This window comes from Cryptomeria japonica, chromosome 3, assembly GCF_030272615.1.
Source record: "Cryptomeria japonica chromosome 3, Sugi_1.0, whole genome shotgun sequence".
Lineage (NCBI taxonomy): Eukaryota > Viridiplantae > Streptophyta > Pinopsida > Cupressales > Cupressaceae > Cryptomeria > Cryptomeria japonica.
In genome coordinates, this window is record NC_081407.1 from 309,527,306 (window position 1) to 309,551,556 (window position 24,251).

General features: G+C 34.2%; 1 long non-coding RNA gene across 1 annotated transcript in view; it reads right to left on the bottom strand.

Moving 5' to 3' along the window:
* Nucleotides 1-8,249: 8,249 nt before the first annotated feature.
* LOC131874495 (uncharacterized) overlaps nucleotides 8,250-24,251 on the bottom strand; it is a 49,970-nt gene continuing 33,968 nt past the window's right edge. Inside the window, exon 3 of the long non-coding RNA XR_009371851.1 lies at nucleotides 8,250-8,329. This is a non-coding gene — a long non-coding RNA (uncharacterized LOC131874495). The remainder of the gene's footprint in view (nucleotides 8,330-24,251) is intronic.

Sequence of the window (24,251 nt, forward strand, 5' to 3'; positions counted from 1 at the left end):
CCTTGATGGTGATTTGATTTGTTGAATTCACAGCTTTATCAGAATATCCCAATTGTTTTAATGGTGCTCAATGTACAAATGTTTAGACCAACTCCTCCATCTATCAGGACTCGCTTTATTCGATGTTTGTGTATGAAGGCTTCAACATGTAAAGGTGCATTATGTGGCTGACTTACGGAGGTGTCATCGGCTTCTGTGAATGTAAGGTAGTGCGGAACGGATAGGTATCCCACCATGACTTGAAACTGGTCCACGTTCAGATCAGTAGGAATGGCAGCGTCTCTCAAGATTTTGTCAAGAATAGCTTTATGAGCGGGGGATATGCGTAAGAGCTCAAGGATGGAGATGAGTGCGAGTGTCTTCCCTAACTGTTCTACAAGGTCATACTCAGGTTTGGTTGATGAAGAAGTGGTATTTTTAGTGGAGGCACTTGGCAACGTAATTTTACCTCAATGAGTTGTAACATGACATTCATATGCGGTCCTCTATTTCCTCCACTATTACGTCTCCTTTGATCCATGTTGGAGTGAGTTTGTTGCGAGGGTCGATTTTCCATAAGTTGAGACATGTCAAAGTCATGAGGTATTTTAGCTCCACTTTGTGCCATCATGTGTAAGAAGTATTGTCGATCTCTCCTCATTATTTCTTCAACCAATCTATTGAAATGAGGATTCATAATGGATTCTTCTACATCAGCTGAATGTATTGAAAAGTTGTCCACATTGTCATTGTGTGTAGCATTGTTGTTTGTAGTGTCTGCGTTTTCCACATTTGGAATGTTTCTATAAACATCCATGTCAAGCAATGTAGTGTGCTCAGGATTGAAAAATAAATCATTGTCATACTCATAAGAAATCATGTTTGCGGACTCTTGAGCTTCTTTAGCTTTTCTCCTAGATTTTTGAAGACAGGTTTCAACCATGAACTAGGTATTTGACCAAGATGTGAGAGACTAGATGAAAAATGGCAAGAGTATGGAAGAGCAAGAGTTGTATGGAGTGTAAATAAATCTGAGGTGTACTTGCAATGTCCAAAATGTAAGACCAAGTATGTATGTAGTAGAGTACGTGTGACTTCCAAAGAGAGGATAGTTTCTCTTGATGAGGTAAGCTGACCTTGACTCTAAGTAAGACCAAATGAAACCCAAAGGTAAGAAACCTTGATGAGGAACCACTTAGCAAAGTGTAGTTGTTTGTAGTGTGTTGAAAAAGTATGATGAGGACAAGCAAGTGACCCTTTTGACTCAAGTTTAGACAATTGTGACTGTAATGAGAAATGTGAAGCAATGATGGACTGTATGGGACCCAAAGACAAGTTAAATGCTAGATGAAACCTGAAGAAACAACCTAGGAAGCTCAAGTATTCCGAAACTGATTTCTTTTTTTTGCTGGACTGTAAAAAATTTCAATTCTGGACACAGACGCTTCTGTATACTTCACAGACGCGATTCCCAGACACAGGCGTGTCTTTGTTTGATACAGACGCTTCTGGACACACAGACGCTATTATGCCCTTCACAGACGTGCTTAGATGACTCAGACGCGGTTAAAACAGACACAGATGCATTTCTGTAAACTTCGTGCAATTTTTCCAATCTGTGAAGTTGTTTTGTTGTGACCAAATCCGACTGTTTGACTGTTTTTCGTGACAAGAGGACACAATGTTGATGGGGACTCAATGTTTGCAAGTGTTTAGACTTCAAAATGACTCCAAGAAAGTGTGTTGTTTGATGTAAAATGTTTTGCATACACTTGAAGACACAAAAGACACAATGTTTTTTTGTTTGGTCTTGAATGTTTGAATGTTTAACATAAGACAAGCACAATTCTTATGGCTGGCCAAAACAATAGTTGTTGATCCCACATAGGGTTTTACCCCCGAGGCTACGCTATTCAGAGCGGATACTTAGATGCTTGACCTCACTGGCTCCACCCTCGGCACTCACTTCTCGGGTCAACCAAGTATCAGTCCCCATGAAAACTCCCCATGGCGAACTTTGTATCTCTACTAAGAACCGTATGTGTGTGGGCCGCTACCAGAGGTCCGACCTCCTGCCCCAACAACTAGAAGGATTTGGGCTTCTAAAACAAAAAGGTGCTAGTAAGGGCATCCGCTCGTGTGGCCATACATGCGGCACTTTCAGCTCTGTAAATACAGAAGGCTCCCAGCCGGTAGGGGTTACGCCCTACAAATGATCAAATAAATTTGATCAAACGGGTTTATGGGGAGACATAGTGTCGGTATGAACTAATCAGCATACGTTATTCATAGTTTTCACCATGAATACATTTATTTATAGTGGTTTGGAAGAAGATGGCTTTTCTTTTGCTACCACTTGGGTCGTTCTCTTCTCACTAGTAGTCCTAATGACCACACGGGAAGATAGACCCTCTAAAGATTAAACAAAAAGAGCCCATTGCTCAAGACACAAAAGACAATGATTCAATTTTAGTGCACCAATGGAAGTGTTTGCTAATCTATGAAAACAAGGCACACAACAAAATTTCAAAACCCTAGCCAAGGACCTGCAACAAAATTTGTTAGTAATTTGGGTTGTTCCAAATGATCACCCCTTCCTGCAAGCACACAAGTTAGGTAAATTTTAGAAACCCAAAAGACTTTGTGAAAGAGGGGCCTTCAACAAAAAAATTTTTGCCTCCAAGACAAGCTGCACAAACTTAGTTAGCTAGATCTGAAAGGGTTAGTCCAAAAATAAACCAGATCTGAAACCCTAAGTGCGAAATCCGAAAACTGAATCAATGAAAATTTCGAAACAATAAAAACACAGACGCTGTTACCTATGACACAGACGCGTCTGGATGACACAGATGCGACTCTGCGATGCACAGACGCGGCCAAAAATCACAGACGCCTTTATCCGATACAGACGCGGGAAGAAATAACTCAAACGCGCTTCTGAAACACAGACGCCCCTGTCTGAAACCTGCAAAATAAAACTTGTCGAAAACACAGACGCGACTCCAGATTCCGCAAACGCTCCTGAAACTCAGAGACGCGGTCCGAACGCTCGCAGACGCGGAAATACCTAAAATGCCGTCGAAAAATGTCCGATCTGCAACTTCAAAAACACAAAATCTGCAACAAGAAAGTTAAATGCAAAGGGACAAAAGTCTCACCTGTCGTGCCAAAATGTGTATGGTGAAAATGGATAACAATAATAACAAGATTGAAAGGCTAAATGAATCCAACCACAAAAACCCTAGCCTAACAACAACAAAGATCCACCATAACATATGAAGATTACCTAAGACAATGCAAAATAAAACAAAATCACAAGGATTATACCATCACATGTCCAATAGAGTTCTGATCTCCATTCTTCCTATCTCCATTGATCTTGCTTGATATATTTGCTCTTAGATTTTATATGCACAAGAGCTCAACAAAAAACGGAATGTGGTTGTAAGTAGGATCGTAGTGTAGCCAAGTCTTCAAGATTAGTCATTAGGGTGAGTGATTAGGGTTTGATAATGAAGAAGGCATCTCCTTAAATAGAAGACACAATATGAAATGGAGGGATAAGATTGAGAGGTGTAAAAAGGAGGTCGGCTAGGATTAGAGGGTAGGTAAAAGAAATACCAAAATAATGAAAGGGGTAGGTAGTGTATGAATTAAGAGATGAATGACATGTGTCATGTGTAGAAAAAGCTAATGAATTAATTAAATAAATAAAGATTTATTTAATTAATAGAAGAAGTAGGATAATTAAATAAATAAGATATTTATTTAATTTAGGAAAAGGATAATTTAAATAAATAAATGTATTTATTTAAATGAGGAATAAGGCTAGAAGAGTATAAATGAATTAATTAAATAAATAAAGATTTATTTAATTAATAGAAGAATTAGGTTTAGATAATATTTATTTAATTAGACATGACAATATCACCAATCGTAAGAGATACTTCTAGTTGCTTGCTCAACATGGAGAAAAACTCCTTGTAGATTTTGATGTGTCTAGTGTCATAGAACCCACAATTTACGTGTCTATTCAAAACATAGATCTTATAAACATGGAATTGCAATCAACAAGTCCTTTTACATAATAATTGAGTGTAAGTATGTCCTTGGGGAAAAGAGCACATAGTGTAACAAGTTTACGAATTCCCCCATCAATGAAATTTGAATAGTCTATTGAACATACTTTAGGATTGAGAGGGGGTTGAATCGGTCAGGACCAAATAATTAAACTTAGTTTCATAATCCACAATCGGTTTGACCTTATTCTTATTAGCAATAATGAAAGATGAACCAACGAATCGCCATGAACAAGATAACACTGATTTATGTGAAAAATACCAAAAAGAGAAAAATCCTAGTGAGAGTCGACTCACAATATATGAAATGATTAAAATTTTATTTTAGGTTCACTACCAAGGAAGCACTCTACTTTATGAAGGACTTGGTGATTGAGAGGCACTGTCCCAGGGCAAGATACAAAGGACTTGCAGGCTGAGATGCACTACCTCAAAGCGAGATACAAAATTTGTAAAGAAGACTCATTGTCTCCAAGCAAAGTACACATCAATATATGAATCAGGAATGAATAGTCCTTCAACAACACTACCTCCAACAATCTCCAACTGTGAAGTTTTCCTTGAATCTTTGTCTCAAGCAACCAACTTCACAACAATCGCCACACACTTTCTCTATCACAACTTCACATCATTGACTTCTGTAAATGATATTATCATGTAAGTGCAACACCCATTATGATCCACACATACATCTACACAATCAACACCAATTTGACCTTCTATATATACACTTTTTTTATAAGTAGTTAGACACGCTATTACATATCTTCCAAGGTAAAAAACAAGGTAACATGTAGATATACCAAGCAACACATCACTAGCTGACCCAAAAAATATTTTCCAGATGAATAAGCTCAATATGGATCTCCAAACACCAAGGTAGGACACAAAATCAATGCAACACAATCATGAAAACAAGTGGAGACATCCAAAGATTCATCGCAACAGAAGAACAACTTTTGTTGGTAAGACCAAAGTAGTTACATTGAAACACACATTTAAGTCATAATGCACCATCAAACAAACCATCTAACATCATATAGAGCATACCAAGATGTTCCTTGAACATCCAACATCTTTCTCAAATACTTCTTTCTTCTTTCCACATCAAGACCATATTGGCACAACACAACTAATACTTTATGTATTTCTTTTAATTTTTAAGAAAAATACATTTTTAAAAGCTAAACATTAAAAAGTACTTCCAAATAGTTATTGACACAAATATTTAGTAGTAATAGTAGTGGTAGTGGTAGTGGTAGTGGTAGTGGTAGACTAATGCATCCATTGCATTCAATTTTTCTCTTAGTTTGATCAATCATATTACATAGTTAAAATTTTTGAATGAAACTTCTATTGTTCATATTATTTTTTTATTATACACGATTATATAAATCTCATTTTTCTTTCTTTCTATTGGTCTATATTACAAAGAGTGGGTGAAAAAATTAATTCAATTTTTTTTTATATTACATATTTTAATATCAAATGTCAAATCATATATTTATAAAGCACATATATTAATTACTACTGAAATCATAGCTATTATTATATTGAATGCAAAATGAGTTTCCTTTTTTTTCTATGAACTCTTTCTGTGGCGAATTATATTGCATGAATGAGTTTCCTTTTTCCCTTGTATTCTTTCGTCGTTGATTTATTTATGTTGATATATTTTCAATCACTCATGTCAACGAAGGGCTAAAATCTTCATCTGTCTCCACCACCACAAAGGACATATAAAGCCTGAATAACTGCAAGTGTTGTTGGTGTTATTACATTAGTTTAGATTTAATTAATAAAACTACCGGCAGTTGTGTTTTCAGTTGTGCAATTACACAACCATTTGCTGTTTTGTATTGCCTATTTAAAGGCACACATTTAGAATGAATATGTGTATCTGATAATATATTTTATCCTACAAAATCAAATCAATAATATTTTTCATTTGTGCCATTCTCTGCAATCATTGTTTAGTTTTTTTTGTTCTATGTTGGCTCTACCATTTCAACATGGTATCAGAGCGAAAACTTGTTTCTATGATATGTGGCTAATGGAGGAATAAGATTGGGATTGGCTTTTGCATTTGTTGTGTTACAGAGGAGACAAAGCGGCTACTGGGCGTGACTTAGAAGAACTGTAGATGGCAATGACATGATTTCAGTGTTTGTAATGATGAGAGAGGAACAATAAAAGGAAGGTGGAAGTGAAAATAGAGATATGATTCAAGTCCAAACGCCAAACTAGAATCTTGCAATCGTGTATCAAGAAAAGAGGTATGAAATGGACTATCTCTTTATAGGGTGACATCACAAATCTTTTGCTATCATTTTATTTGTCTTTGAGTGATAAAGATAATGGATGAAGTAGTTACAATTCCTAAATTCGAAGGGCATGAATTCCACACATGGCACATTAAAGTGCAACTATCATTAATTGAGAAAGATTTGTGGGAGATTGTGGATGGGACTGTAACAGAGCCACAAGATGCAAATGCAGCAACGAAGTGGACGACAAAAGATCGTAGGGCCATGACATTGATTGGTCTTGGTTTATCAGATGCATACTTGCATCATATTGATTTATCAAAGACGTCAAAAACAATATGGGACGGGCTCAATGTCTTGTTTGGTTCTCAGGCTTCCAGTGCCAAGATGTTTATTAAGAAGAAATTGTTCAGGTTAAAGATGAATGGAGGTGATAATATTATTCAGTATATAAGCATTTTTTGTTCTCTCCTTAATCAACTTGCAAGTATAAATGCTCATGTTGCTGATGATGATGCCAAGGCAATATTACTTAACAATTTGCCTTCTAGTTTTGACCATATTGTCTTTACTCTAAACAAAATAAATCCTAGCTTGGAAACAATAATCTCTTCTCTAATTGATGAAGGAAATAGAACTAATAAGAACTACCAACTTCCTGAAGAATGTGCTTTGGTTGCTAGGAATAAATCTAATGTTTCCAGTAGAAGAGAATTCAAATGCTTTTATTGTCAGAAAAATGGGCATGTGCAGATGAACTGTTTTCAACGGGCCAAAGATCTAATCGATGGAAAGTTAAAGAAAGATACATCTTTTGTTGCAACAGAAGGTGAGGCCAACTTTTGTGGATTTGCAGTACATAAAAATGACTCATCTGATGTTGACAGTCCATCAGATGATATAGGGGTTGATACAAGATTTCTACTTTAGAGAATAGTGAATATTGACAAGAGGTCAGAGGCAACAGAGGCAGGAGGATCTTTTATCATTTCGAGTTAGCTTCTCGCTCAGAGATGATCATTGCATGAGAAGCAACCTATCTATGTCCCTGTAAAGCCGAGGCTTGGTAGATTTGTCCCTAAAAAGGGGGTGCGATTTATCTGTCCCTGAAGAGAAGAGGGAGCTTGGTAGTGTGATTGTCCCTTGTAGGAACAAGGGGAGGGATAGGATTGTGCAGGCATAGTGGTAGTGATCAAGTTTCCATAACACTTAAGGAGGCATTAGACACACTCGGAGGAGATGTGGATTGGACTTTCAGAGGAAAGGCGTCTCATGTACAACACTGGAGGAGGCATTAAACACACTCAAAGGAGATGTGCAATTTCCGAGGAAATGTGTCTCATTGTGCAGGGGAGGTGGGAACTTTTGTTCTTGTGTAGACAGTTCCAGGTTTTGCGGTTAGGAGATCCACTGATGCAGTCATTTCGATGTTTCTTGGGCGAGTGAGGAGGATTGGTGAAGGCGCTTCATCAAAGTCACTCGAGGGTTGGATTAAAACCCTTGCAACTTCCACTCTTGTTCAGATTAATGTAATAAGGGGGGGAATGTTGGTGTTATTACATTAGTTTAGATTTAATTAATATAACTACCAACGGTTGTGTTTTTAGTTGTGCAGTTACACAACCATTTGTTGTTTTGTATTTCCTATTTAAAGCCACACATTTAGAATGAATGTGTATCTGATAATATATTTTATCCTACAAAATCAAATCAATAATATTTTTCATTTGTGCCATTCTCTGCAATCATGGTTTATTTTTTTCAGTTCTATGTTGGCTCTACCATTTCAACAAGTGTGGCATCATTAACAACCATTTAAGATAATCCCACATATTAAAATTAGGGAACATATATAACTAGCAGTTGCACATTTTTTTATGCGTGCAATGAAAAGCCGATAGGACGACTATGTTCAAGGTGTGCATTAATCAATATAGGATAGAAATAATGCCAATTTTGAAGCAGACTATGAAATGGAGTTGTTGTTGTTGGAGATATGGGTACCTGAAAGAAGAAATGAAAAACAATGAGTGGAAGCTATGTGAAAGTTTAAAGTGCAAAACAAAAGAAGTATCTATTTTAGAAGAAAATGAAAATTAAAAGACAACAGATCATAATAGATAATGAAATTTAAAGAGCTTTGCGATTCTAAAATTATTTGGAAACAATATAAGAGTTGTCCAAAAAAAGAATGTATGTAATTTGTGGGTGGGTTGTAGATTTTGAAAGAGTTACCTTAAGTATATTACACTTTAGATTCTTATTTGGTAAACTTGCTGGTTGTTTGGTGTGGAAGAAATTCAAAGAATATGTTTAAGTGTGCCTGGTCAATAGAGTTGTCCCTTGTGTACAAGCTTGTACATTTTTGTAATCTTTAGTCATTGGCACGGTAGCGGAATGCAGAAAGTGATATTATATATATGGTACATATGTATGCAAAATGTGGAAGCATAGACAATGCATGTTAACTATTTGATAAATGGAAATGTGCCATTTGAATTTTCAAGATAAATCCTAGAAAGTTCTCCCCATATAGATAGACAGGTTGATGGAGATCATTAAACAACATCCTCCAAAGACAGTATAAACGTTTTTGTCTGAATTCTCCATATTAGACATATGTACAGAGTGAGTCAATTATGATGTCCTTTTTTGTTGTTGCTTCTATATAAGATTGAAAGGAAAACCAATATAAAGGAATATCCATTGCGTATAAAATGTGTAAAAGACTTAAACAAAAAAGAGTGAAATGGAGAATAACCCTATGATCTGTGCTTGTAGTCACATTCTAAATCTGCCCAATGTCCTTACCTATAATTTTAGAGGACTTAAAAATATATTGTTTGTATTGTAAGAGAATTACATATATGATCATTGATATCTCAATCATTTTTCTGTTGGGTAAAAAATAGAAGATACCATCCCAAAACACAAAGAAAATATACACTTCTGTAAGGTGGAGCATGTATATATGAAATGGTATGTGAGAAATACACTAAGAAGATAATTAACAGTACAGAAAAAAAATCCAAATGAAATTTCTACATGGGATGCATATTTTCCAACATTTAAACGTGCAAGAAAGAAAGTAATCTGAAACAGTGAATTATCTGGGTAATATGCACATAAATGTAAGCTTTATTCAGGAAGAGAATATTTCACCTGTATAGGTTGTTTTTATTTTAAGAATTCTTGGACCATGCAAAAAATGACTAGAATCCTTGTTGTAGGAGTAGAATGTATAAGCCAAAAGATATGAGAGACTTAGAATGCATGAATTAAAAGGCAAGGAAGCAAAATCATACCTTTTTTGTGTTGGGCTATTTTTTTTTGTGTCTAGGAAGTAGCTTGTACAATGAAACCAATCGAGATATGCAGAAACAATAGACAGAATAAAAGAATTTAGCATCTGAAGATAGAATGTGAATATGTTACCTACTAGAGTGGATTTTGGAAATGCATGTTGAAGTTTGATGAGAGAGATCTTGCAACCTATCCTCTTCCTTTTTCCTAATAGTGGTATAAGAATTGTTTTGCAATTTTGAATACCTCTCGAAAGTGAAAGGAGGCTCAATCCTCAAGCCCTGAAGCGATTTGACTCTTAACAGTGCAGTAAATGTGAGACCTTGTTTTACAATCGTACCAATATCAATTGTCGCTTTGTCCAAAGTGAGGCCCTGAGATTTGTGAATAGCAATAGCCCAAGACATTGTTAGGGGGAGCTGCGTATGACTTCCTCGAGCTATAGGACATATAGGAACCCATTTTGGATTTGTTATGTCCCAATGGGGCCCACTGTAATGTTGAAATTCAACGACATATTTTGGCAACTCTGGCAATTTACAATTTATATCATAAACAATGGTTTTGATTTCTCCTAATGAGCCATTCACAAGTTCGGCCTCTATCCATAAATTAGCAATTAATATTACTTGCTCATTTGCACAAAGGAGTATTTCAGATGGGAGCTTCTCATCATTATTTTAGTCAACATTAGTTTTCCTTGCTATCTGAGCAACACATCGGGCAATTGGCAAGTGCAATTGCTTTAACATTTTGATATTGTGTTGTCTAGCTGATGCATTTGTTGCGAATAAATGTATGGAGCTGTCAAATTGTGAGTTTTCCTCAACAGCGAATTTAGTGGACGATCGAATCATAAGAGTGTTCCAATTTGTCTAGAGGACAATGGAATTTCTAATGTTGTGGAGGATAGTATGAAATCATTGTTGTGTTTCAAATGCACCTTGGTGGTGGAAAGTGTTATTCAATGTAACAACCATAGTGAAAGAGCACCATAATGTGGGAGTTGTAGAGTACAATGCATACAAAGCTTTATCCATTACAGGGGGCAGCTGACCCAAATCACAAACAAGGATTATCGAGACACCGCCAAATGGTTCTTGTTGCTTATGATGGAATGCTTGGCACAATCTACTGTTTATTTTTCAAAGCAGTTTAAGGCCAAGAAACTCATTTCATCAATTAGAATGTATTGTAAATCCTTGTATTATTCGTGGAAAACCATTAAAGACTGGTCTGTCAAAGGTTGCATTTCTTTAATAGGAATCTGAAGGGCAACGTGGATTGTTGTTCCTTGAATGCTATATGCCAAAACACCTATTGGGGCTAGCACAAGAAATGGGTTGCTTTTAGCATTAGAGAAGGTGTTCAGCTTCCTTCTAATACATTCAATCAGATAGGATTTACTAGTGCCTGCGGTTCCTCGTATAATCATTCATAGAGGTGCATTGGTCTGATGAGCTGCATAATGGGAAAGTATAATGTCAAGTGCAACCTATTGTTAGGTTGCTAAATGGAAAGTATCACCATCTGAAGAAGATGTTTGCCAAAGACCAGGCTGGAAATCTAGTTTTTTCATACATATGAAATTAACGACAACATTATCAAGCCGATCAGAGAGATCAATGGCATTCCAATTGAAATTAATATCATAATCACGTCTTCCTAGAATTTGCAAGTTATTTTTGTTGAATTTGTTTGAAGCACCCATTTGTGAAAGGTACTCCCATTCATATTGGTCCACATTTTCTAACTGTAAGAAATCATCATCATTAGAGTTTCCATGATTTTGTATTTTGTAGTCTTGTTCAATGCCATTAATATGCCAACGTAAGTAACCAGTTGTGTGCAATAACTTCTAACAATATGTTTCAAACTCATCGCTATCTTCATTTGGTGAGAATTTAAATTGTAGGTAAACATTTACAATTGCTTTCTTTTGTATCTTTTTCCATTTACCTTTCTTTCGTTGGCTGTTGTATGAAAATTGGTGTACTAATTGTAGCAAGGAAGCCTGCTCCAATTCAATAGGCCTTTCCATATATGTAGAGATATAAAACATGCAAAATTCAGTATTGTCATTTGAATTGGTAACACGTTAGAAAACCTTCTTACCAACATTGATCATGACAAAATGGTAGCTACAACTGATCAATGGCAGCTTTTACAACATGTGACAAATTTCTTGTGCACTAATGTCTTGGTCAACAACTATTCCTGGATCATGAATCTTTGATAGGACAATAAAATAGTATCTTCACTATTAGTTGCAACAACTATTTTTTTGAGCATATTAATAAAGATTTTTGATTTGGAAGCATATTTAGAGATATATTAGAGAACAACCTTTTTGGAACAGACGGGTTGGTAGTCTACATTTGCTCGCCATATTGCGAGCATAATTGGGTTGTGAATATTCAAGCAGTTGTCATTTCTTTCTAGTTGGTAACATGGCCTCTGGTTATTATCAACAATCAATGTCAAAACTTCTTGTTCAGGCCATGGAGCTTTATATCGATAGTGCAATGTGGGGCCCTTTTTTTTAAGCAAGTATGTTCTAAGCATTTTGTGTGTCGCTGAACAACATTCACCAACTCCTCATAATCTAAAAATGGATCAATAGATAAAATATGTTCTATATCAGCTAGACATGGGTCAGACATAGAGCGCATACACAGTCTATTGGCTTGGTTCAAGCTGGCTGCGAGGATTCCAAGCTAAGACGTATTTGTCAAAAAATAATTTTGCTACATGCATGTGTTCATAATTTGTCCAATCGATGATATCTATATTAGGTGCATCAGACAACCATAGAAATCCATGAATGTGTGATGACCCACAATGTTTTCATTTATACCTATACCAATGGTCTTTCGATTTGAAAAGTTTTTCTTTAACCTCCTTGCAAAAGATTGCAAATCTAAAATGCAAGTATAATGTTGTAACATGAGGGTTGTGAACAATATTTTCTATATATTGTTTCCTTGTCGGTTGCAAATTTGTGGAGGAGTTTGTTGAGAATAATTTATGTAGGTTTGGCCACTTTGTATCTATTGAACTTAGCGTGAAAAATAATGTGGGTGTTCCCAATTGGTGTATCATTGTAGTGAGGTCTATGAGATTTATTCCAATATGCTCGAGTACCATTCAGTGAAGCTACAAAATGCATCAATTGTATTGGCAATTCATCAAAAGGTGTATCCTTTAATTGTTGGCACAAATCTTGCAAAGTAGTTGGCAAAGATTCTTCCAAATTGGCCTTTATGAAAATATTAGTTGATTGTTGTAAACGGAGTCTCATAATAATATTATAAAGCTAATACCTAAATCTAACATACTGCCCAAATCTTTAGTCGTAATATCCTATTAAGTGCAAAGCATATTTGTGCAAATGAACATGTTTTTCTCTTGGCTAGAGTGGCAATGATGATCCATTTGGGAACAACATTGGGAAAGCCATAGCAAACAACGCTTCAATGTTGTATTCATTTATGGGCAAGCTAGTTATTTCAGGCCAAACCATTATATTGTTGTCATCCATATCTAGTTGCAACATTTTTTTAATGGCATCTAGCTCACGTGTTGAACATGGCAGTTCTAGAATAAATGATGATGTGCTTTCTAATTCAATTCCATCAATATCAAATGATGTTTCTTGAGTTGTTGGGATAGTTGGCTGATCAATGCAATCTTCAAACACATGTAACAAATCTGATAGATCAGTAGTCGTTTCTAGCAATAAATTTGTTGCACCAAAATCAATTATAACATCATTGTAATATTGGTCATGTTGGATTTTGTAATTTAATGCATCCATAGCATGGAACCTGTTTACATAGCAATCATAATTTTTCCTCTCCAAATTCATCCTTTGAACAATAAGTACTTCAAACTAATGCAATTTGTATGGCAAAGTAGTAGCTATTTCTAAAATGTCCTGTGGGAAATTGATAATGTGTCCTGTATACTTGTATTGACCCCCTCTTGCATGGCTAACTTGCAAAACAGGACCAACCCTTTCTATAAGCATTTCCTCTACCTGGGTAAGCCTTTTTAAAATAAATGGTTGTTTACCAGGATCCATATTGTTTTCACATAAGAAGCGATGAATGCCCTTTTCATTGTAGCATCTAGAGCAAATTACCTTGGGTTGATTTCATCTAACAACCATACTAATATACTTTTCTTTACAGATTGCACACATATGTAGGTGTGATAAGTTATCGATTCTTCTTCAAAAAGTGGCCAATGTGTGTGTAAATTCAGGGGACCTAAAAGGGTTCAACATAGGTCTAGCTGTAGCAATGCCAGGGGTATTTGTTTCTTGAACTATAGGGGAAGGAAATAGAGGGGTTTGATTGTGTTGTGAAATTGAATATGGAAGAACAAGTTCATGGGATTGTAGTGTAAGTCGAGGATGGATGCCATGTTCAAGAGACAATGTTTGCTCAATATCAAGAAGCTCAGATTGTGTTGCAGCCAAATGTTGAAACAGTTGCAGTATATTAGGGGTTTTTTTCTCGCTATGTCGCTTGATCCTGCTTCTTTTTTAGATTTCTTCTTTATGTTGTGCATAATAAAGCCTATTCTTTTCTTTCTTCCTAGCTTTTTTTTCAGATTAGATTGTTGCATAGCAGCATCAATGCATATCTAAGAGATATAGAAGCATAAAAGTCTATTAGACTGGCAATTCATGAAGATGAAATCCATGTATATAATACTATTTATCATTTTGTAAATTTAAATAGAATTAATAAGATTCAATCGGTAGAAGCCCAATCTTCAATCGATAGAATCCCAATTCCCTTCCAATGGTTCTCCACCCTTCCTCCGCTAATTGAAGATGAAGAAAATATTTTTTTATGAATAGCACTCCAGCAAGGAATGCACCTCGGCTAAGTTCTTTTCCTATATATATTTTGTGCTAGAAATGTGGGATCATCCTGCAATGGAAGAAAACACCTTAAACACACACATGAAACATTACATTAGAGTTAGTAATCACAAAAACATGTTAGTGAACCAAAAACTCTCAAAATCGTTCCATGCTCTTGTATCCCTAAAGATCCTTAAGATTCAAGATGGCCCTCACTTCGAAGAGCACTTGATCTCTTTGATGTCAACCTAGAAAACAAGATTTAAATGATGATTCTAAGATCAAAATGAATGCAACTAAGATCTCAGTGAATGTTAACATGATGATATGGATGAAAGCTAAGGATGCAAGATGAAAAGAGAGTTATGATCAAGATGGTGGAGAAGATACTAGGCTAAGTTAATTCCAAATTGAATATTATGATGAGATAATTAAGATAGATGAAGATGAAAAAGTATGTAATTGATATGTAATTTAGGCTAAATGATCTAAAACATAATGCAATTAAGCTAAGTGTTATGATGTTAATGCTAGAAGACTTAGATGCTTGACGATGACAAATAAGCTCCTTGATAACCTGCAAAATGACTATAATTTGTATGCACAAGATTGAGATCCTTGAATTGAAGAAATGAGGTCTATTTATAGGACAAATAGAGAAATAGATGGTTAAGATTGAGTAATCTCAACAAGGGCTAGGATTTAAAGCTATCAATCCATGGGAGAGATTCAATCCAATCCCGAGTTGACAAATGTCACCTTGAGAGGACTTGAGAGGATGCTAAAGAAGCATTAGATGCTAAGCAAGCAATTAGGGATAACCTCAAGGAGTGACATCATTGGATAATGTCATTAACCAGGGATACATGCTATTACCCAAGAGGTAAACTCTTGTGTAACATGGGAAAATGGTTAAAGGGACAACTATCATGGATAAGGAGTGTGGGATTGTCAGATGCATTAAATACCTTTTGAAGACTTTAAAGGTTAACTTGCTAGAGGGTAGAAAACCCTCAAGTCTCATGTAAGAGCCTTACAAGTTTGGAAGACTCAACAAGTTAACTTGTTGAAATAGATAAAGTCCTAAATGCATTTTGAAGACTTTCTTCCAAATTTGGAGAAGTGACTCCCCCAAATTTAGGGAAAGGACATGATTAGGATGGGATTACGAGGTTTCTAGAAGGATGATTAGGGAAATAATGAAAAATATAGGATTTTGCAAGTGGGTGAGGAAAATAGATATTTTAGCAAATTAAAATGGTTTAATTTAGCCAAAAGGGATGCAACTTGCATTTGTAGGATTTTGTAAGTGGAGGTACTATTCACAAATAAATAATGATTTATTTATTTGCAAAAAAGATTTTTAATTAAATGTGAATTTAATCAAAAGAGGGAAAAGGAATTTTAATCAAATAAATAAGATTTATTTAATCAAATGGCTAAGGGTACTTAATCAAACCTTAGTTTAATTAATAGGTTAGGCTAGAAGAAGGAGATTTAATATATACATGCAGATCTACACACACACACACACAGATATATATATATATATATATATATATATATATATATATATATATATATATATATATATATATATATTTTTCAGGTGTATTAGAATGACAATTGATGAGCAGGGAAGTTATGCACACAAGAGTGTTTGTGATGTTGCAGCATATGTGTGTGTGTGTGTGTGTGTGTGTGTGCGTGCATGCATATGTATATATTTATATACATGTACATACATATATATATGTGGCCATGATATAAACATAGAAATATATGCACAAACATATACATACATACATACATATGTACATACATACATACATACATATATATATGGGTAAGTGCAAGGTAATAAGTCACAAATTCGCGGAAGTCCGTCCGTTGGAAAACGCACTCTTAAAAACGGGGGACCATTTTCAAAAAATGAGGTCCCGTTTATGCTTTGGGCTCCCAAGCCGAAAGGTAACGGCGGCCCGAAGCGAAAATAAATGGGACCCGTTTTATTCTAAAATGGGGGCCCGCTTTTAAACAAAACCAAGGCCTGTTTTTTAAAAACGGGTCCCCGTTTCTAAATCGTATTTTACCCTTTTTTTCCACAAACTGCCCTTGTTTGAAAATGGGGAGCCGTTATGTGGAAGTTGATTCCACAAGCCACCACTTGGCTCAGGATTAGGCCTGGGATAGACCTAGGATGGCCACACCTAAGACATGGACCTGCAAATTCAAATCTCCATGAATGAAAGCACAAATATGAACTTCTAAAATAGTTTACGTGCCTATAATTAGAGAATTTTTATACGAAATTAAAACTCATTTCAGATTATATTGTCTAGATTCTAAATATATAAATTTATTTAAAAAATAATTATTTTAACTATTTTTCTTTTAATTTATACTAAATTGGGTCCATAAACTTGAAATATTAACTAATTTTGTTAATTTAATAACTTTTTTATTTTATTGAATTTTGGAAAAAAAATTATATGTCATCAATTTACACAAAATTATTTTCTATTTAAAAAAAAAATGTTAAGTTTACGTCAAATTTTTAAAAAGATAATTACGATCATTAAAAAATTAATTAAAAAATATATATTTAAAAATATATATAGAAAAATATGCTCATAAATCTTCAGTGTGTTACAAACCATTTCCCAAAATGGTTTGAGAAAATAATTTTAATTGTGTCAAAAAGAGTGGGTCGTACACATGCATGGTATGGTCCTGAAATGGGCATTTATAAAACATAATTTTCAGAACTCCATTCCAAAAGTTATTTTTTATTATGTGGGTATTAAAATAAATTAAATATTTGGAAAGTACACTCAGAGGGCTATCTTTTATATTTCTTACTTTTTCCAAGATTCAATCTCCAAGTGTTTGAAAATTTAAACTCAAATGAGACAAAATCTGAAAAATAGGGAAAACACTTCCACTTTTTGGCCAAAAAGTGGACTCAGCTTCTTGCACTGACCCATATGTGTGGGTGTGTGTGTGTGTGGATACATATATTATACAACTATATATGGACATGTATTTTTTGGCCAAAAAGTGGACTCAGCTTCTTGCACTGACCCATATGTGTGGGTGTGTGTGTGTGTGGATACATATATTATACAACTATATATGGACATATGTAAATACATGTATAGTACATAGATATATACACATATATAGATTAACATAAATATACTAGCACACATATAAAATGTTTGTTCATATATACATGTATACATAGAAAGATATATGTGTAAATGGATATTTGTGCACATATATGTATACAAGTATGCATGTAGGTTTCAAAATTTTGTTCACTATGCAGCAAAGGGTTTTTTAAGGGCAAATAACTATTTTTTTTCTTGTACATGTCAGGCCATATATATTTTTTCAATTTAATGTATATATACTTCAATTGTTCAAACCTGAATGAAGAGGATGAGGAAAGATATAAGTTTAAAGAATGCATATGAACAGCGTGAAATTTGCAAAGAAGAAAACAATATGTATATAAGCATAAAGCTGAATTGCACTAATTATGAACACGAAGGCAATGAAGAAATGAATCAAAACCACAATTGAAACATATAATTAAATAATATAGTGAAGCATTTAAGAGATTTCATCTATTTTTGGACCAGAATTATAGTTTGAATAACCATAAACATGGAAGCAATAAATATTGTTTAGGCATGAGCAATAAACATACATCCTTTTCATGTTTATGATAGCCATACATTAATGACATAGTTGTGAAATTGAAAAGTGAATGCAAATCACAAAGTAACATGCAAGAAGCAAGTACGCTGTGTTTTTTTATTTAAAAGAAGGTTTATGCCTAAGGGGAGGTCACTGCAATGAAAAGATGAGGACAAAAGAGTTAAATACTTCAATAATAAAACATTCCAAGGCAATTCTATAATTTCAAAGAGAAAACAAGATTGGACAAAATACAAGAATTATGCACATAAACATGCATAAAAATATTAATGAAAACAACGTAGATAGTTCTAGACACTGTTCAAAATGCAATTATGTATTTAAAAGGAAAGATAGTTCATCAGAGCTAAAGCACAATGTTGACATGTATATATTGGGATCATTTTTCTTGTAAAAAATAGCAGAGATGAATTTAGGTATGGTCCAAAATACAACAACGTAATTAAAAATGGGAGATTCGTATTTTCAGCTAAAGCGTAGCATAAATTAAATTTATTTATGCACATGCACACAATCAGGTTAGAATTAGATCTATATGCACTTATACACATGTAGACATATTAATGAAGCCGTACATAGAAGTAGGAAGACAACCTTTTTTTTTATAGCCAAATAGTTACACACAAAAATATACTTCAGTATATATGTGTAGAAACGTTAGTCTGTCAAGAGGAAGATTTTTTTTTTTCTGTTGTGCACATGCCTATGTTTGCATATGTATAAATGCACATATAAGAAAAGGTTGTGTGTAAATATGTATATATAAATCTTATTATGTATAATTACAATATTTTTTAATAATAACATGAAATGCTTGTTGGAATATAAGACTGTAATAATAAAAGGAAGCAAGAAAACGGGTGTTCAACAAACTTAAGTATTGAAAGAAGTATCTGTAATCAAACAAAACAATAATCAGTAATAGTTCTAGGCAAGGACCCCCAAAAAAAATGTGTTGTAGATCCGTATTCGTTTGTCTCCATACCTGACACTAAAGTGTTTTGGGAACAACCAAGAGAGAGCTCCAATGAACTGAACACTGTGTAATCATAACAAATGCATGCGAAGGAGCTGAACTGAATGAATGAAACAATGCAAAAAAACTGTTTTCCTCGAGTATGGAATTATGTAGATGCGCCCATGTAAGCGATCTCTACAAGCAAACTGGTCCATTCAACTTCATAATCAACCTTAGTAATTTTTTTAATTCTAACTTTCAATCTACGTTCGAAATTGTATGCTTCGTTGGAAATCAAGAGCATAAAGGTCTAGTGCATAAATTTATTAATTACAGATCAAGGTGTTTTTTTGTAGACATATCGTACTACAACATATATAGTTATTTAGCAGAAGTATCCAATAATTGGATACCAACCTCTTCAAATCCATTAGCCCAAAGATTGCCTGTTGCATCTTGGAGTTTCATCTGCAACAGGTATTTATAGTTGCATTCAGGCATTGTTGTTTGGCATCTAGGGCACAACCTTAAATTATCATTTAACTTGTTGCATTTCATTTTACGTTCTTTACCATTGATTTCAAGTGGACAACTTGTATAATAGAAAGGATCGTCCTTTATGAACCTAAGAACAACAATAACACTAGTTTCAATAGTCTCTGGTGCAACACTCATACATTCAAGGATGGATGCAATTGTCATTCTATTATATCGGCTACTAATCAAGTTGCTACTTGCAGAATCTGGGTGAAGGTATGCTGGTATTTCTCCTCTCATTCTTAGAGTTTCAGCCTCAGGGATGAAAGGTTTTATATCTAGAGTTGCTACAACTATGGTACTGATAACTTTTTCATTGAAATAGCCCACCTGAGCATTCTGCACAGCTAGAATAAAAAATATTGCAGCACTATGCATATTTTTCAAGTCTTCACCCAACTCTTCAGATAATATTCCCCATAGATTAACATCAATTGTGAAAGTTGATATATCATTTATTTTCATTATTCTTTTTTTCACCTCACTACCATCTTTTCTATGTATTATTGAAATGTCACCAACATTTACTACGACACCAATAACATCAATCAAAGTGTAGTTGTTGTAGTTAATAACTTCATTAATTGGGGTGTAGCGAGATTTTTTCTCTAAAGCTGCAACATCAAGTGCACAACACTTCAAAACTAAGGTCTCGGTCAAAAAATCTCAAGATGGCTATTCAACTTATTATATTTTGTGTTCGTGTCTTTAACAAAAATTTTCAAAACAACATAGAACACCCCTTCATCAGCTCGATGGTAATGCAATTCTGATATTTCATCAAAAAAAGTCACCTTAATTTTACATCCCTTATCATCTATGATATCAAAACTAAAGACTTGACCATTAGCTTTTGATGTGCTATATTGGTGCATTTTCCTCTTATTTGTAACTCGCCCTTTTATCATCCATTTATTTTGATAAGGGTTCAAGCTTTTTATAGGGCTTATATTATCTGGAGCATTACTTTGTGGAGATGGCAAGTCTACGCCAAATTTAAGAGCACGTTTAGAGGGAGGAGGTGTTTCTCGCCCTAACATTTGTTGTTCTTTCTCTTTAAACAAATACCTAGGTTTTCCAAGCAAGGTACAATTTTCAATTTTTACCTCTAGAGTGAATATACTTATAACCCTATAAAAGGCACAAAAGGAATTGTTCAATTCTATAAATGGAGTTAAGTTCAGTAGAAAAATTGGTAAAGACAAAGGAAGAAAAGACATCAAATATCCTAGCTTGTGCTCCAAACATATCTACAGGCATTCTTTTCCAACAACAACACGAAACCTATCTTTAAGGTCTTTGAATGCAACTATTCAGTATATCTGGTTCACAAAATGGTCAATTGCATATGCATGCCATCAGACAAGACAAATTTCATGTATCTCTCATTCTGATCTTGATCAGTTGCCATTCTTTCAAACGATAAAATTTGCGACAATGGTGAAGGGATGACATCTCCAACATTGATAGATCGGATTGCATATGGTGTAGGGTCAAATTGTTGATCAAGTCCCTACAAGGATCGAATAGTAAGGCTGAATACATATAGGAAGTAATTCTATTTCAAATGGGACAACTTAGCCAATACTAAATATTTTTTTAGAATTCAGCAAAACCATGTTAACAGCACCAATATACATATGACTTTTATAAAATTATTAATTTTCATATATGCATACATACATATACATATATACATACATATTACATACATACATACATACATACATATATATACATACACACATATGTATGTATATATATATGTATATACATACATATATATACATATATATATATATATATATGTATGTATATACATATATATACATATATACATGCATACATACATATATATATATATATATGTATGTATGTATGTATGTATACATACATACATATATACATATATAAATATATATATATGTATGTATGTATGTATGTATATGTATATATACATACATACATACATACACAAATATATATATATATATATGTATACATTGTATGTATATATGTATATATACATATATGTATGTATGTATATATGTATATATATATACATACATACATATATGTATATATGTTGCCCCCATATTTGGCATACCTAAAATTTGAACTTCAAATCAGTCTCAATGTTGAATGACGATCCAATAGGTGTTTATGCAGAAGTAGTGAGCACGTGAACCAAGGTCGTCGCAAGTCAAAATATGAAAAATGGATGAATTTTGGAAATTACCAAGAATTGAGGGAAATAATTTGATATACATGTCCTTAGCATCATTTTGTGTCATCTGGCCAATTTTCACTTGAACCCGGTTCATATTTTACTATATATTAATCCTTCAAATTTTGGTGTCCATCGCCTAGAAATGATTAAAATCTCTCATTTTAGGATTTTTCATGAGGAGTAAATAATTTTGTTGGCCCATTTCCCTACCATCAATGAATGTTTCAAATTTCAGGATCTAACTCCCTACCATTTGGAAGATATGGTCATTTTTCTCGAGCCTGGCATTAAATTTAAATTATTTAAATTATTTTTTAAATAAATAATTTAATATTTTAGATTATTTTAATATTTTGGTCATTTGAGGGAAAAAGTTATCTAAAAACATCTTTTTCATTTCTCCTTTATTTTCCTCCGTGGTCAATGGTTTCTGGAGGTCAAGGTCATAGTCTTTGAAAGAAATGGCTAAAGATGCTCCATTTTCGAGCATTTTTAACCCATAATCATAACCTTTGAGAAACAAAATGGTTAGGAATGCTCCATTTTTTAGCATTCTTAACCCATATTTATAACCTCTCACAAAAAGGTTAGGAATGCTCCAAAATGGAGCATCTCTAAGCTTATTTCGTAACCTTGTGGGCCTGATTTGTCAAGAAGGTTAGAAATGCTCCGTTCTGGAGCATTCTTAACCTCCTCCATAAGAGTTATAAAAAAATGCTTCAAACAACAGTATGGACATTCATCAAGGCAGCATTGGAAGACATAATTGCATATTAAGGAAGCATTCACATGTCGTGAAATGTAAATATGTATGCAAAATGTGGAAGGCATAGACAAGCTCCAAACCATTTGACAAAATGCCTCAAATCGATGTCATCGAACGGACTAAAGTGAAGAAATTGTGGAATATCTACTAGATGGATTTTATAAGAAAGCTCTTCAAATCCGTAAATTGAAGATGCACTCTTCGGCCGTCTTAAGATTATCAAAACTAAATGTGGGTTGACAATTGTTGGTAAACGGATTTGTTGCTTTAAGAAACTTTCTTGAAAAACTCTGTTTTGCCCTGTAATTAGCAACAAAGCGTTCACAACAGTTGAAGAATCACAAAGAAATGGTAATTCTTCTCTGCGTTTGAGAGGGGCAGCTCCCTCGTATAATGGGGGTATTTGGATTTTTCAAAAATTTAAAGAACGAACAATAAAGAAAGATTGAACACCATATAAGATATGAATCTAGATTAACATAAATTCCATATCATCAAGTTTGAGATACCACAACTTGAAATAAACTTCTTCACATTCAATGTTAAAGGGAAAGCATTAGGTAATCATCAATTAAACATAAGAACATTGATAATAACCCATGAGAATAAGTTGAACACACATCCAAATTGATCTCTATTGCTTAATTGCTTGAATAACACTATCCAAGTCTCTTATACAAAGCTTGTGAAAAAGTGGCCTCCCCTCCCATTGAATAATAATGAGGTATATATAGGTGAAGTGATAACCACCTGAGGTAACTACCCTAACCACCTTTATAACTACTTTATAACTTCCTCAACTACTTGAAATAACTTCCTCAACTTTGGGAAGAATAACTACTTAGAATAACTACCCAAAATGAGAACTTAGGATAACTACCTCATATGAAAAGAGCCAAGATTATCTTTTATTACAATACAGAAATAGAGATGAGAGAAAGGAAACTCGATCATGAGAGTTATTTACAAAGAAAGACAAAAACATGATGCGAGTAACACAACAAAAATGAAGACTATACAAAATGCAACTCTGCACTTATTCTAAGCTAACTCCTTGCGCTGTCGATGAGGCTGTCGCTTCTATAGGCACATTATGTTGTCCAAGTACTTTGTCTCTGAAGATTCTGAAAAGTCGGATCGCTGAAGTGACAGATTTTCCTTTGGGAATTAGGATGTTGGCTATCCTCATTTTCCATGTCTTCAAGTTTCTATGAACGCCACTTAGTTCTGTCACCATGCTGAGTATCTGAGACAGAGAGATTCTCAAGGAAGAGTAAATATCAATCAATTTTTCCTTGGTATTTTCATTGAAGTTTGTCCTATTAAAAAGCCGCTGATCTACCATGTTCTGGAAGCTATTCTGTAACACCTGCAAATCTTCCATCAATGTCACATCTGGAAGAAGAGTAGTGAGTTGTCCTTGGAGTTTGGTACACACTTGATCACATAAAAGCATGAGCTTTTCTAATTCTGATGAAACTTGATCTATGATCACTAGTTTCTAGTTAATGCTTTCTATCCATATTTCTA